The sequence below is a fragment of the Oncorhynchus mykiss genome, chromosome 1 (genome assembly GCF_057628025.1).
Source record: "Oncorhynchus mykiss isolate SJ-2025 chromosome 1, ASM5762802v1, whole genome shotgun sequence".
Taxonomy (NCBI): Eukaryota; Metazoa; Chordata; class Actinopteri; order Salmoniformes; family Salmonidae; genus Oncorhynchus; species Oncorhynchus mykiss.
This window is the reverse complement of record NC_143022.1, coordinates 84,764,072-84,778,438: the sequence shown is the minus strand read 5'-3', so window position 1 is coordinate 84,778,438 and position 14,367 is coordinate 84,764,072.

Below are 14,367 nucleotides of genomic sequence, written 5' to 3'. Positions count from 1 at the left end.
TATTGTTAGTCACATGTTGTCAACACGTGGTCAACTCTCCATCTGGAGAGCTCCTGGGTGTTCAGGCTTGGCTTTTGATCCAGCCCCGAAACACCCAAGTATGCCTATCAAGGTCCTGTTGAGCAGCTGATGTTTAGGCTACAATGTGGTTAGACCAGGGCATGAACAAACGCCTGCAAAAGCCTGCAGTAGCTATCCTGGAGGATGGTTGCCACCCTTGATATCAAATATTGCAACATTACAACCAAATAGTTTTATTCAAAAAAGTATTCCCTTATTCAATGAATCAGGGATCAAATAGATAAGGTAGGCTACTTCAAAGCAAGTTATCTAACTAGACATGTTTATATAGCCTACAGCATAAGGCTAAAATATGAATATTTCAGGGGAGATCTATGGACAGCAAGTTATATGTCAATTAAGATATTCTTATAATATTCTTTAGCGTTGTTGCAAAAAGGGAGGTTGCTTGCAAGTTTATGGTGTATTGCTATTTGAACTGTATTGATGTGGGGTGATACTATTGACATGTTGCCGGGAAGATTCATACCCTCTGCACTCGCCACTGGGAGGTAATACAGATTATTGCAAATCCTCTAATGTTGATGACTGGGTTCTTTCTTGGAAATTGTTTCTATGAAGTTGCAGTTAAATTGCTCTGCCATTTTTATTGTATCGGGTATTATTGGTTGGGTTACCCCTGTGCTGTGATGGGTGTTTCATATGGTGTGTCTTGTATTTTCTCTCTACCGGCTAACCGTCAAACAGGGTATACTCTAGGCAGTCTCTTCTGCTGATGTGTGTGGGTAGTGGTACTCTATCCTACTCTTTTCCTTTCGACAGCAGTGTTGCCAACTTAACGACTTTGTCGCTATATTTAGCGAGTTTTCAGACCCCTCTAGTGACACATTTTCAAAAAAGCAACTAGCGACAAATCTATCGACTTTTTCTGGTGTTATTGAAGACTTTTGTAGACTCTGACGTGAAATCAAATCAAATCAAAGTTTATTTGTCACGTGTGCCGAATACAACAGGTTTAGACCTTACAGTAAAATGCTTACTTACAGGCTCTAACCAATTGTGCAAAAAAGTTGTTAGCTGAACAATAGGTAAGTAAAGAAATAGAACAACAGTAAAAAGACAGGCTATATACAGTAGCGAGGCTATTGGAGAGGGTAGTAAGTTTTAAGTTCCTTGGCGTACACATCACAGACAAACTGAATTGGTCCAGCCACACAGACAACATTGTGAAGAAGGCGCAGCAGTGCCTTTTCAACCTCAGGAGGCTGAAGAAATTTGGCTTGTCACCAAAAGCACGCACAAACTTCTACAGATGCACAATCGAGAGCATCCTGTTGGGCTGTATCACCGCCTGGTACGGCAACTGCTCCGCCCACAACCGTAAGGCTCTCCAGAGGGTAGTGAGGTCTGCACAACGCATCACCGGGGGCAAACTACCTGCCTTCCAGGACATCTACACCACCCGATGTCACAGGAAGGCCATAAAGATCATCAAGGACAACAACCACCCGAGCCACTGCCTGTTCACCCCGCTATCATCCAGAAGGCGAGGTCAGTACAGGTGCATCAAAGCAGGGACTGAGAGACTGAAAAACAGCTTCTATCTCAAGGCCATCAGACTGTTAAACAGGCATCACTAACATTGAGTGGCTGCTGCCAACACACTGACTCAACTCCAGCCACTTTAATAATGGGAATTGATGGAAATTGATGGAAAATACACTGCTCAAAAAAATAAAGGGAACACTTAAACAACACAATGTAACTCCAAGTCAATCACACTTCTGTGAAATCAAACTGTCCGCTTAGGAAGCAACACTGATTGACAATACATTTCACATGCTGTTGTGCAAATGGAATAGACAACAGGTGGAAATTATAGGCAATTAGCAAGACACCCCCAATAAAGGAGTGGTTCTGCAGGTGATGACCACAGACCACTTCTCAGTTCCTATGCTTCCTGGCTGATGTTTTGGTCACTTTTGAATGCTGGCGGTACTTTCACTCTAGTGGTAGCATGAGACGGAGTCTACAACCCACACAAGTGGCTCAGGTAGTGCAGCTCATCCAGGATGGCACATCAATGCGAGCTGTGGCAAGAAGGTTTGCTGTGTCTGTCAGCGTAGTGTCCAGAGCATGGAGGCGCTACCAGGAGACAGGCCAGTACATCAGGAGACGTGGAGGAGGCCGTAGGAGGGCAACAACCCAGCAGCAGGACCGCTACCTCCGCCTTTGTGCAAGGAAGAGCAAGAGGAGCACTGCCAGAGCCCTGCAAAATGACCTCCAGCAGGCCACAAATGTGCATGTGTTTGCTCAAACGGTCAGAAACAGACTCCATGAGGGTGGTATGAGGCCCCGACGTCCACAGGTGGGGGTTGCGCTTACAGCCCAACACCGTGCAGGACGTTTGGCATTTGCCAGAGAACACCAAGATTGGCAAATTCGCCACTGGCGCACTGTGCTCTTCACAGATGAAAGCAGGTTCACACTGAGCACGTGACAGACGTGACAGAGTCTGGAGACGCCGTGGAGGACATTCTGCTGTCAGCAACATCCTCCAGCATGACCGGTTTGGCGGTGGATCAGTCATGGTGTGGGGTGGCATTTCTTTGGGGGGCCGCACAGCCCCCCATGTGCTCGCCAAAGATAGCCTGACTGCCATTAGGTACCGAGATGAGATCCTCAGACCCCTTGTGAGACCATATGCTGGTGCGGTTGGCCCTGGGTTCCTCCTAATGCAAGACAATGCTAGACCTCATGTGGCTGGAGTGTGTCAGCAGTTCCTGCAAGAGGAAGGCATTGATGCTATGGACTGGCCCGCCCGTTCCCCAGACCTGAATCCAATTGAGCACATCTGGGACATCATGTCTCGCTCCATCCACCAATGCCACATTGCACCACAGACTGTCCAGGAGTTGGCGGATGCTTTAGTCCAGGTCTGGGAGGAGATCCCTCAGGATACCATCCGCCACCTCATCAGGAGCATGCCCAGGCATTGTAGGGAGGTCATACAGGCACGTGGAGGCCACACAGACTACTGAGCCTCATTTTGACTTGTTTTAAGGACATTACATCAAAGTTGGATCAGCCTGTAGTGTGGTTTTCCACTTTAATTTTGAGTGTGACTCCAAATCCAGACCTCCATGGGTTGATAAATTTGATTTCCATTTATATTTTTTGTGTGATTTTGTTGTCAGCACATTCAACTATGTAAAGAAAAAAGTATTTAATAAGAATATTTCATTCATTCAGATCTAGGATGTGTTATTTTAGTGTTCCCTTTATTTTTTTGAGCAGTGTATATCACTAGCCACTTTAAACAATGCTTAATATAATGTTTACATACCCTACATTACTCATCTCATATGTATATGTATATACTGTAATCTATATCATCTACTGCATCTTTATGTAATACATGTATCACTAGCCACTTTAAACTATGCCACTTTGTTTACATACCCTACATTACTCATCTCATATGTATATACTGTACTCGATACCATCTACTGCATCTTGCCTATGCCGTTCTGTACCATCACTCATTCAGATATCTTTATGTACATCTCTTTATCCCTTTACACTTTTGTGTATAAGGCAGTAGTTTTGGAATTGTTAGGTTAGATTACTCGTTGGTTATTTCTGCACTGTCGGAACTAGAAGCACAAGCATTTTGCTACACTCGCATTAACATCTGCTCACCATGTGTATGTGACAAATACATTTGATTTGATTTGATTTAAAAGTAGCGATGCGACATACAGACACCAGTTAGTCAGGCTGATTGAGGTAGTATGTACATGTAGATATGGTTAAAGTAACTATGCATATATGATGAAGAGAGAGTAGCAGTGGCGTAAAAGAGGGGCTGGTGGGTGGTGGGACACAATGCAGATAGCCCGGTTAGCCAATGTGCGGGAGCACTGGTTGGTCGGCCCAATTGAGGTAGTATGTACATGAATGTATAGTTAAAATGACTATGCATATATGATAAACAGAGAGTAGCAGCAGCGTAAAAAGAGGGTTTAGGGGGGCACACAATGCGAATAGTCCGGGTAGCCATTTGATTACCTGTTCAGGAGTCTTATGGCTTGGGGATAAAAACTGTTGAGAAGCCTTTTTGTCCTAGACTTGGCACTCCGGTACCTCTTGCCATGCGGTAGTAGAGAGAACAGTCTATGACTGAAGTGACTGGGGCCTTTGACAATTTTTAGGGCCTTCCGCTGACACCGTCTGGTGTAGAGGTCCTGGATGGCAGGCAGCTTAGCCCCAGTGATGTACTGGGCCGCACGCACTACCCTCTGTAGTACCTTGATGAATCGCGCATGCGGGAAGCCGCCGCTGGCTGATCCCGCCCTGGCTAACATTTTTTTTTAAAGAACAAAATCTTTCTTTACCCCTCTAATAATACCGCTACAACATGGCTACTGTTTAATGGAGGGGAATCCCAGCTTTCCACTGGTGCAGATTTATTTAGGATATCTACAGTGCCAATGTAAAGGTGACAATGACATTAATGCCTTGTTAGCTATAGTTTACTAGCGAGAAACTGCTACTAATTAGGTTTTGAATTGGCTATCTAGGTAGTCTGTGTCTGGAATTATTTTATATCCGCTGCTGAAATGTTGAGCTCTCTCTCCTCCGACAATGGCCCACTCGCACTGGCACGTAAACAGCACACACAAACATACACTGAAGGGGCATTACGATAATGGCTGATGTATAGATTTTTTAAGTGATTGATAATATTTAAGTGTGTCTTCATGAATTACATTAACAAAAATGATGAAACAAATTTCTTTACAAATTTTACAACTTGGAACAGTGCATCATGCTCATTCAGGCTGGCGCATTTTCAATCTGTGTAATTACTGTCACCCAGATTCACACACTAGCGGCAAATAATCTTGAACAAAACAGAATCAGGTAATGAAAGCCCACTCTCTATTGCTATTCAATGTAGATCCCACCCTCCATTCCGCATTGATCAGCCTTTTTGCCTCTGTCTGTGAGTCTGGGCCGGCAATAGGCTACTTGGTCAAGCACTGCGTCTACAACTATAGAACGTGTCGTATACTTTGCCAATCTCCAGTCAGTACTAACTTCCACTGGTAGCATTTATAGTGATGACCATAGTAATATATTCAATTTAGCAGACGCATTTATCCGAAGCATTTTACAGTCATGCGCGGATACCAGAGGAGGCTGATGGGAGGAGCTATAGGAGGACGGGCTCATTGTAATGGCTGAAATGGAAAATTTCGAACTGAGTCAAACATGTGGTTTCCATATGTTTGATACCGTTCTATTTATTCCATTAATTCCAATGAGACCGTCCTTCTATAGCTCCTCCCACCAGCCTCCTATGGTGGATATATTTTAGGTATGGCGGACCCCTGGAATCAAACCCACAATCCCAGTGGGGGGGGCAGAACACAGACATGTTTTATTCAGCATTAATAACATCCATAACAATAGGATCATCAGGAGAACTTCACCCCTATTGTAACGGTTTTCTTGATGAGAAGGAGAGTCGGACCAAAATGCGGCGTGTCTATTGCAATCCATGTTTAATGAAGTAACACACTAAATACAAACACTACCAAAACAATAAACTTAACGAAAACCGAAACAGCCTATACTTGTGTAACCTAACAAAGAACAATGACATCAGGACACTAAGGACACTAAGGACAATCACCCACGACAAACTCAAAGAATATGGCTGCCTAAATATGGTTCCCAATCAGAGACAACGATAAACACCTGCCTCTGATTGAGAACCACTTCAGACAGCCATAGACTTAGCTAGAACACCCCACTAGCTACAATCCCCATACATACACACCACATACAAAAACCCATGCCACACCCTGGCCTGCCCAAATAAATAAAGATAAACACAAAATACTTTGACCAGGGTGTGACAGAACCCCCCTCCTAAGGTGCGGACTCCCGAACGCACCTCAAAACAATAGGGAGGGTCCGGGTGGGCGTCTGTCCATGGTGGCGGCTCCGGCGCGGGACGTGGACCCCACTCAATCAATGTCTTAGTCCCTTCTCCTCGCGTCCCTGGATAGTCCACCCTCGCCGCCGACCATGGCCTAGTAGTCCTCACCCAGAACCCCACTGGACTGAGGAGCAGATCGGGACTGAGGGGCAGCTCGGGACTGAGGCAGCTCGGGACTGAGGGGAAGCTCAGGAGTGAGAGGAAGCTCAGGAGTGAGAGGAAGCTCAGGAGTGAGAGGAAGCTCAGGCAGGTTGATGAATCTACCAGATCCTGGCTGACTGGCAGATCTGGAAGAGTCTGGTCGACTGGCAGATCTGGAAGAGTCTGGTCGACTGGCAGATCTGGAAGAGTCTGGTCGACTGGCAGATCTGGAAGAGTCTGGTCGACTGGCAGATCTGGAAGAGTCTGGTCGACTGGCAGATCTGGAAGAGTCTGGTCGACTGGCAGATCTGGGAGAGTCTGGTCGACTGGCAGATCTGGGAGAGTCTGGTCGACTGGCAGATCTGGAAGAGTCTGGTCGACTGGCAGATCTGGAAGAGTCTGGTCGACTGGCAGATCTGGGAGAGTCTGGTCGACTGGCAGATCTGGGAGAGTCTGGTCGACTGGCAGATCTGGGAGAGTCTGGTCGACTGGCAGATCTGGGAGAGTCTGGTCGACTGGCAGATCTGGGAGAGTCTGGTCGACTGGCAGATCTGGGAGAGTCTGGTCGACTGGCAGATCTGGGAGAGTCTGGTCGACTGGCAGATCTGGGAGAGTCTGGTCGACTGGCAGATCTGGGAGAGTCTGGTCGACTGGCAGATCTGGGAGAGTCTGGTCGACTGGCAGATCTGGGAGAGTCTGGTCGACTGGCAGATCTGGGAGAGTCTGGTCGACTGGCAGATCTGGGAGAGTCTGGTCGACTGGCAGATCTGGGAGAGTCTGGTCGACTGGCAGATCTGGGAGAGTCTGGTCGACTGGCAGATCTGGGAGAGTCTGGTCGACTGGCAGATCTGGGAGAGTCTGGTCGACTGGCAGATCTGGGAGAGTCTGGTCGACTGGCAGATCTGGGAGAGTCTGGTCGACTGGCAGATCTGGGAGAGTCTGGTCGACTGGCAGATCTGGGAGAGTCTGGTCGACTGGCAGCTCTGGCTGCTCCATGCTGACTGGCTGCTCCATGATGACTGGCAGCTCTGGCTGCTCCATGCTGACTGGCTGCTCCATGCTGACTGGCAGCTCTGGCTGCTCCATGCTGACTGGCTGCTCCATGCTGACTGACAGCTCTGGCTGCTCCATGCTGACTGGCAGCTCTGGCTGCTCCATGCTGACTGGCTGCTCTGGCTGCTCCATGCTGACTGGCTGCTCCATGCTGACTGGCTGCTCCATGCTGACTGGCGGCCCTGGCTGCTCCATGCTGACTGGCGGCCCTGGCTGCTCCATGCTGACTGGCGGCCCTGGCTGCTCCATGCTGACTGGCGGCCCTGGCTGCTCCATGCTAACTGGCAGCCCTGGCTGCTCCATGCTAACTGGCAGCTCTGGCTGCTCCATGCTAACTGGCAGCTCTGGCGGCTCCTTGCAGACTGGCAGCTTTGGCGGCATCCTGCAGACTGGCAGCTCTGGCGGCTCCTTGCAGACTGGCAGCTCCTTGCAGACTGGCAGCTCTATGCAGACTGGCAGCTCCTTGCAGACTGGCAGCTCTATGCTAACTGGCAGCTCTATGCTAACTGGCAGCTCTATGCTAACTGGCAGCTCTATGCTAACTGGCAGCTCTATGCTAACTGGCAGCTCTGAACAGGCGGGAGACTCCGGCAGCGCTGTAGAGAAGGAAGGCTCTAACAGCGCTAAACAGGCGGGAGACTCCGACAGCGCTGGAGAGGAGGAGGGTTCCGACAGCGCTGGACAGGCGAGGCGCACTGTAGGCCTGATGCGTGGTGCTGGCACTGGTGGTACTGGGCCGAGGACACGCACAGGAAGCCTGGTGCGGGGAGCTGCTACCGGAGGGCTGGGGTGTGGAGGTGGCACAGGATGGGTTAGACCGTGAAGGCGTACTGGAAATCTTGAGAGCGGTGCTGGCACAGGACGTGCAAGGCTAGGGAGGTGCGGAGGAGGCCTGGTACGTGAGACTGGCACCATCTTCACCAGCCGACTAACACGCACCTCAGGACGAGTATGGAGCGCTGACCCAGGTGCCATCAAATCCCCGACACGCTCCGTCGGGCGAATTCCATGTTTAAAACACCAACACAGCAACTCCCTCATTTCTCTCTCCTCCAATTTCCCCATTAACTCCTTCACAGTCTCTGTTTCGCTCACCTCCAACACCGGCTCTGGTTCTGGTCTCCTCCTTGGCTCCTCACGATAAACAGGGAGAGTTGGCTCAGGTCTGGCTCCTGACTCTGCCACACTCTCCCTGAACCCCCCCCCCCCAAGAAATTTTTGGGGCTGACTATGGGGCCTCCGTCCGCACCGCCTTGCTTGCTTCGCAAACTCCATTCTCCTATATCCTTCCGCGCACTGCTCCATCGACTCCCAGGCGGGCTCCGGCACTCTCCCTGGGTCGACCGCCCACCTGTCTATCTCCTCCCAAGAAGTATAGTCCATACTGTACTCCACTTTGGGCTGTTCCTGCCTGTTGACACGCTGCTTGGTCCCTTTGTGGTGGGTGATTCTGTAACGGTTTTCTTGATGAGAAGGAGAGTCGGACCAAAATGCGGCGTGTCTATTGCAATCCATGTTTAATGAAGTAACACACTAAACACAAACACTACCAAAACAATAAACTTAACGAAAACCGAAACAGCCTATACTTGTGTAACCTAACAAAGAACAATGACATCAAGACACTAAGGACAATCACCCACGACAAACTCAAAGAATATGGCTGCCTAAATATGGTTCCCAATCAGAGACAACGATAAACACCTGCCTCTGATTGAGAACCACTTCAGACAGCCATAGACTTAGCTAGAACACCCCACTAGCTACAATCCCCATACATACACACCACATACAAAAACCCATGCCACACCCTGGCCTGCCCAAATAAATAAAGATAAACACAAAATACTTTGACCAGGGTGTGACACCTATAGACAGACAAGAAGTCGCAGGGGAACTTCACCCCTATAGACAGACAAGAAGTCTCAGGGGAACTTCACCCCTATAGACAGACAAGAAGTCTCAGGGGAACTTCACTCCTATAGACAGACAGGAAGTCTCTATGGTCCATGGGAAGTGGATGGAAACACGTCACAGGAGGCTGCTGATAATGGCCAGAATGGAGCAAATGGAATGTCCTCAAATACCTAGAAACCATGTGTTTGATGTACTATTTGATACCATTCCACTGATTCCTCTATAGTCATTACCACAAGCGTGTTCTCCCCAATTAAGGTTCCACGACCTCCTGTGAAACACATTCAGGTATTATTCTCCATCCAAGGTCTGTTTATAAGGCCTATCTACAGAGCATTGTCATTCATTCACAGAAGGTAAAAGTAAAGCAGGTAGTGGAGAATTAATTACAGTAAAACTACATTCAGGAGAAAAGGGGCTTTAATACAATTTGATCATTAAAAGTCCATGACATTTACACAGTCATTGATCGAGCCATGAGCCTAATCCAGTATAATAAGATTTGAGTCAACGTTTACACACTTCCAGTCTTGACTGCTCCATGGGTCGGCTTTTCTTTCATCTCAGCCAGAACATATGAAATCAATATTACACATTTAGTAACAGCAAGGTGCAGACTTAATATGAATTTTGCAGATTAGTAGTATATAATTGCATTTTCCAATACATTCGTATCCAATGCATGAATCCTTTCTGAATAGGTTGAGAAAGTGTTCCGACTGTAAGAGACTGTTTGGTGTGTTGGTTTGAAAGGTTGATGAGGAAGTAGATGGGATAGAGGAGGAAGTTCTAAAACATTACCACAGATTACAGTACTGTATATTAGTCCCCCTGAGGCTCATTACTTTCCAGGTAAAACTAATCAAAATATTACTGTTGTCCACCTCCCTGAGAGAGTAGGCAGTACTAAGCATGGGTCGGAATATTACACAGACAAGCAGATTGTTATTTTCTTCCTGATGAATCCTTGTTTATAACAGGCATAAACAAAGGAGTAAAGACAGCCCTGGCCGAGACAATGCCTGAGAATAGTAGTGCATTGACACACACACACACACACACACACACACACACACACACACACACACACACACACACACACACACACACACACACACACACACACACACACACACACACACGCATTGGTGGTCTTCCGTAAAGGATACAAAAAGTGTTATAAAGCCTCCCAGGCCACCAAACAACTCGTTATAGGACTGTGTTGGGTAATTGGACATTCGTTATGTTTTTTTATTTTTATTAAACTGTCTTCTAGCTTCAAATAATACCATTGTCTAGTGTCAAACGGTGTTAACAAGGTTGTAAAGACAGTGGGCATAGTTGGCACAAACACTGAATCTCTAAATGGCTGGGAATCTACCAACCTAGGAACAGACTGGGGACAAAATCGATGCAGTTAAATTGGGGTTAGCTGGGGTTTGTCCGCAAAACAAAACACAATCAGAATTCTATTTTGAAAACCTACTCTCTAATTGAGATAATAACTGTATTCTAAGAAGACAGAGAAAAGGCAATTGAATGATAGACGGTCCTATAAATTAAAAGTTGATTCTAGACCAAAACAACTTTTGATTAAAACCCCAAACTTTCCATAATTTTCATATACACAAGGAGGGATATCACATCACATATTTTCAGATATGATTAGTCCAGGTGTGAAAGTAGTGCAGAACAATGTAAATTAGAGAAACATTTCACTGTCATGAAGCAGACATCAAATTTACTTTGATGTCTGTTAATGATGAACTGCAGACACATCGTCTATCTACATCATTGTGCAGGTTAATTCAAACAGAAGGAATATATTAATGCTTCATTATGTTATTCATAGTGTTTGGGTCCACACTTATTGAACTAAATGAACAAAGGAGCCCTGCGGGACAGTTCATGCACTGTTACTGAGTCCCAAATGGCAGCAGATTTGCTATAGTGCACTACTTATAGTGCACTAAAGTAGTGCAATATGTAGAGAATAGGTGGCCATTTGGGAGGAAACCTTTGAGTCAACTTTCATGGCTGCTTCTCAAGGCTAAGAGCCTCCAGAAAAGGTTCAACCCCCGGCATGTACAAAACCAGAATCTGTTTATGTGTGTGATTGCACACTACCATGATAGATTGATTGCATTTGAATAGCGTCTCTCACTGATTCTTCCGAACACTAACACCATATGTTGGAAACTTATAGCAATCACACAGCATGTCATCTATTTCAACTTCACAATCCAATTGTTTTCTTTCTGTCCATCTTTTCAAAAACAAACACTTGCATTACTGCCGGTAAACAATTCAGTGACTGTGAGGGGCATTGCCATGCAAAGGGATTTATTATACCACTGTAAAGGGGTGGGAATAGATCAATATACTAACATGAATGTTGGACAACTTTAATAGTATTTTATTTTCTGCATTGAAAAAAAATATTGTTCTATATATTTGATTGAATTGTATAACTTGTGAAATGAGAAGCAAAGGGTTGGGATTGGATGAGGGTCTGTAGTGTCCATCTCCGTGATGGAAGCCACAATCTATCTGCAATAATAAAGCTGATCTACCCCCTTAAAAAATACACTAACTTCCAACTTTGCCAGCACTGTGAGCAGAGGTGTAACGTTCGTCGTTGGGAGAGAGAGGACCAATGCGCAGCGTGGTAAGTGTTCATCTTGTTTTAATAAGAAATACTGAACACTGAACAAAACAATAAAACGACAAAACGAACAGTCCTGAACGGTGAAACAAAACACAGAACAGAAAATAAATCACCCACAACTCAAGGGTGAAAACAGGCTGCCTAAGTATGGTTCTCAATCAGGGACAACGATTGACAGCTGCCTCTGATTGAGAACCATACCAGGCCAAACACAGAAATACCAAATCATAGAAAAAAGAACATAGACTACCCACCCAACTCAGGCGGGAGCTCAAATGATTGCCTCGCCTGGTTTACCAACTACTTCTCTGATAGAGTTCAGTGTGTCAAATCGGAGGGCCTGTTGTCTGGACCTCTGACAGTCTCTATGGGTGTGCCACAGGGTTCAATTCTCGGGCCGACTCTCTTTTCTGTATACATCAATGATGTTGCTCTTGCTGCTGGGGATTCTCTGATCCACCTCTATGCAGACGACACCATTCTGTATACTTCTGGCCCCTCCTTGGACACTGTGTTAACTAACCTCCAGACAAGCTTCAATGCCATACAACTCTCCTTCCGTGGCTTCCAACTGCTCGTAAACGCAAGTAAAACTAAATGCATGCTTTTCAATCGATCACTGCCCGCACCTGCTCGCCCGTCCAGCATCACTACTCTGGACGGCTCTGACTTAGAATACGTGGACAACTACAAATACCTGGGTGTCTGGTTAGAATGTAAATTATCCTTCCAGACTCACATTAAGCATCTCCAATCCAAAATTAAATCTAGAATCTGCTTTCTATATCGCAACAAAGCATCCTTCACTCATGCTGCCAAACATGCCCTTGTAAAACTGACCATCCTACCGATCCTCGACTTCGGTGATGTCATCTATAAAATAGCCTCCAACACTCTACTCAACAAACTGGATGCAGTCTATCACAGTGCCATCCGTTTTGTCACCAAAGCCCCATACACTACCCACCATTGCGACCTGTACACTCTCGTTGGTTAGCCCTCGCTTCATACTCATCGCCAAACCCACTGGTTATCTACAAGTCTCTGCTAGGTAAAGCCCCGCCTTATCTCAGCTCACTGGTCACCATAGCAGCACCCACTCGTAGCACGCGGGTATTTCTCACTGGTCACCCCCAAAGCCAATTCCTCCTTTGGTCGTCTTTCCTTCCAGTTCTCTGCTGCCCATGACTGGAACGAATTGCAAAAATCTCTGAAGCTGGAGAATCACATCTCCCTCACTAGCTTTAAGCACCAGCTGTCAGAGAAGTTTACAGATCACTGCACCTGTACATAGCCTATCTGTAAACAGCCCATCTATCTACCTACCTCATCCCCATACTGGTATTTATTTATCTTGCTCCTTTGCACAACAGTATCTCTACCTGCACATTCATCTTCTGCCGATCTACCATTCCAGTGTTTAATTGCTATATTGTAATTACTTCGCCACCATGGCCTATTTATTTCCTTAACTTACCTCATTTGCACTCACTGTATATAGACTTTTTGTTTTCTTTTGTTCTACTGTATTATTGACTGTATGTTTTGTTTATTCAATGTGTAACTCTGTGTTGTTGTATGTGTTGAATTGCTACGCTTTATCTTGGCCAGGTCGCAGTTGCAAATGAGAACTACCTGGTTAAATAAAGGTGAAACAAATTTTAAACATTTAAAAAATACTGCACTATTTTTAATCAGAGCCCTATGGGTACCATGGGGGACATTTGGGACTCGAGATAATGGCAAACGTCCATAAAGATGGCAGAATTCAGATACGACGTCATTATTTTAGCACTATCCACTGAGGTTTTAAACAAAAGCGCTCAACATGGTTCAATGCACCTGTATACGGTGCTAGTAAAAATATTAACGGAGAACAATGTCCAATACAGGCACTACCTTTTATTTGAAGGATCTCAGTCGGGGTCTCAACTTACTGCTGAGAGTTCTAGTAGTAGAAAACACCAGGTACAAGCGGGCCCAGGTACGACTCCCAGCTAATCTGCCACTGCCACAATGGACATCAGAAATTGGCTTCGCCACAGTACCCAAACAAAGCAGAAAAAAAAGAGAAGCAGAGCGATGAGCAGCATCAAACCAATGAGGCTGCCACCAAGCCCAGGAGTGATGATGCTGCCGAGCTCCAGCTAGCTTCATGTGCAGAGCCTACTTTCAGCATTTGGTTTGCATTATTTTGGCAAGACAGCTGTGTGTACAGCTGCATTCACAAAGGCTGTTTGTAATAGATGCATTACCATATCTATCTTGTAGCCAATATTCATTACCAAAACGGCCTTGTGTAGGGCGCTGTCCATCGTGCTGATACAGCGCAGCGAAGGTAGGCTACAGACTTTGAGCAAATGTGTAACTTAAAAAAAACTCAATCAATGGTCTTGGAGTCTCGGCATTTGAACGTTATGTTTATTGTGGTATAATGTGATATAAGCTGAATTCAATATAATTCCGATGCAAGAACCCCAACAACTGTGCCCCCTCAACGATATCAACTGCCCCTTAATCACTTCATCCTTGCGCCGGGACTGGTGACAGTGTTGTG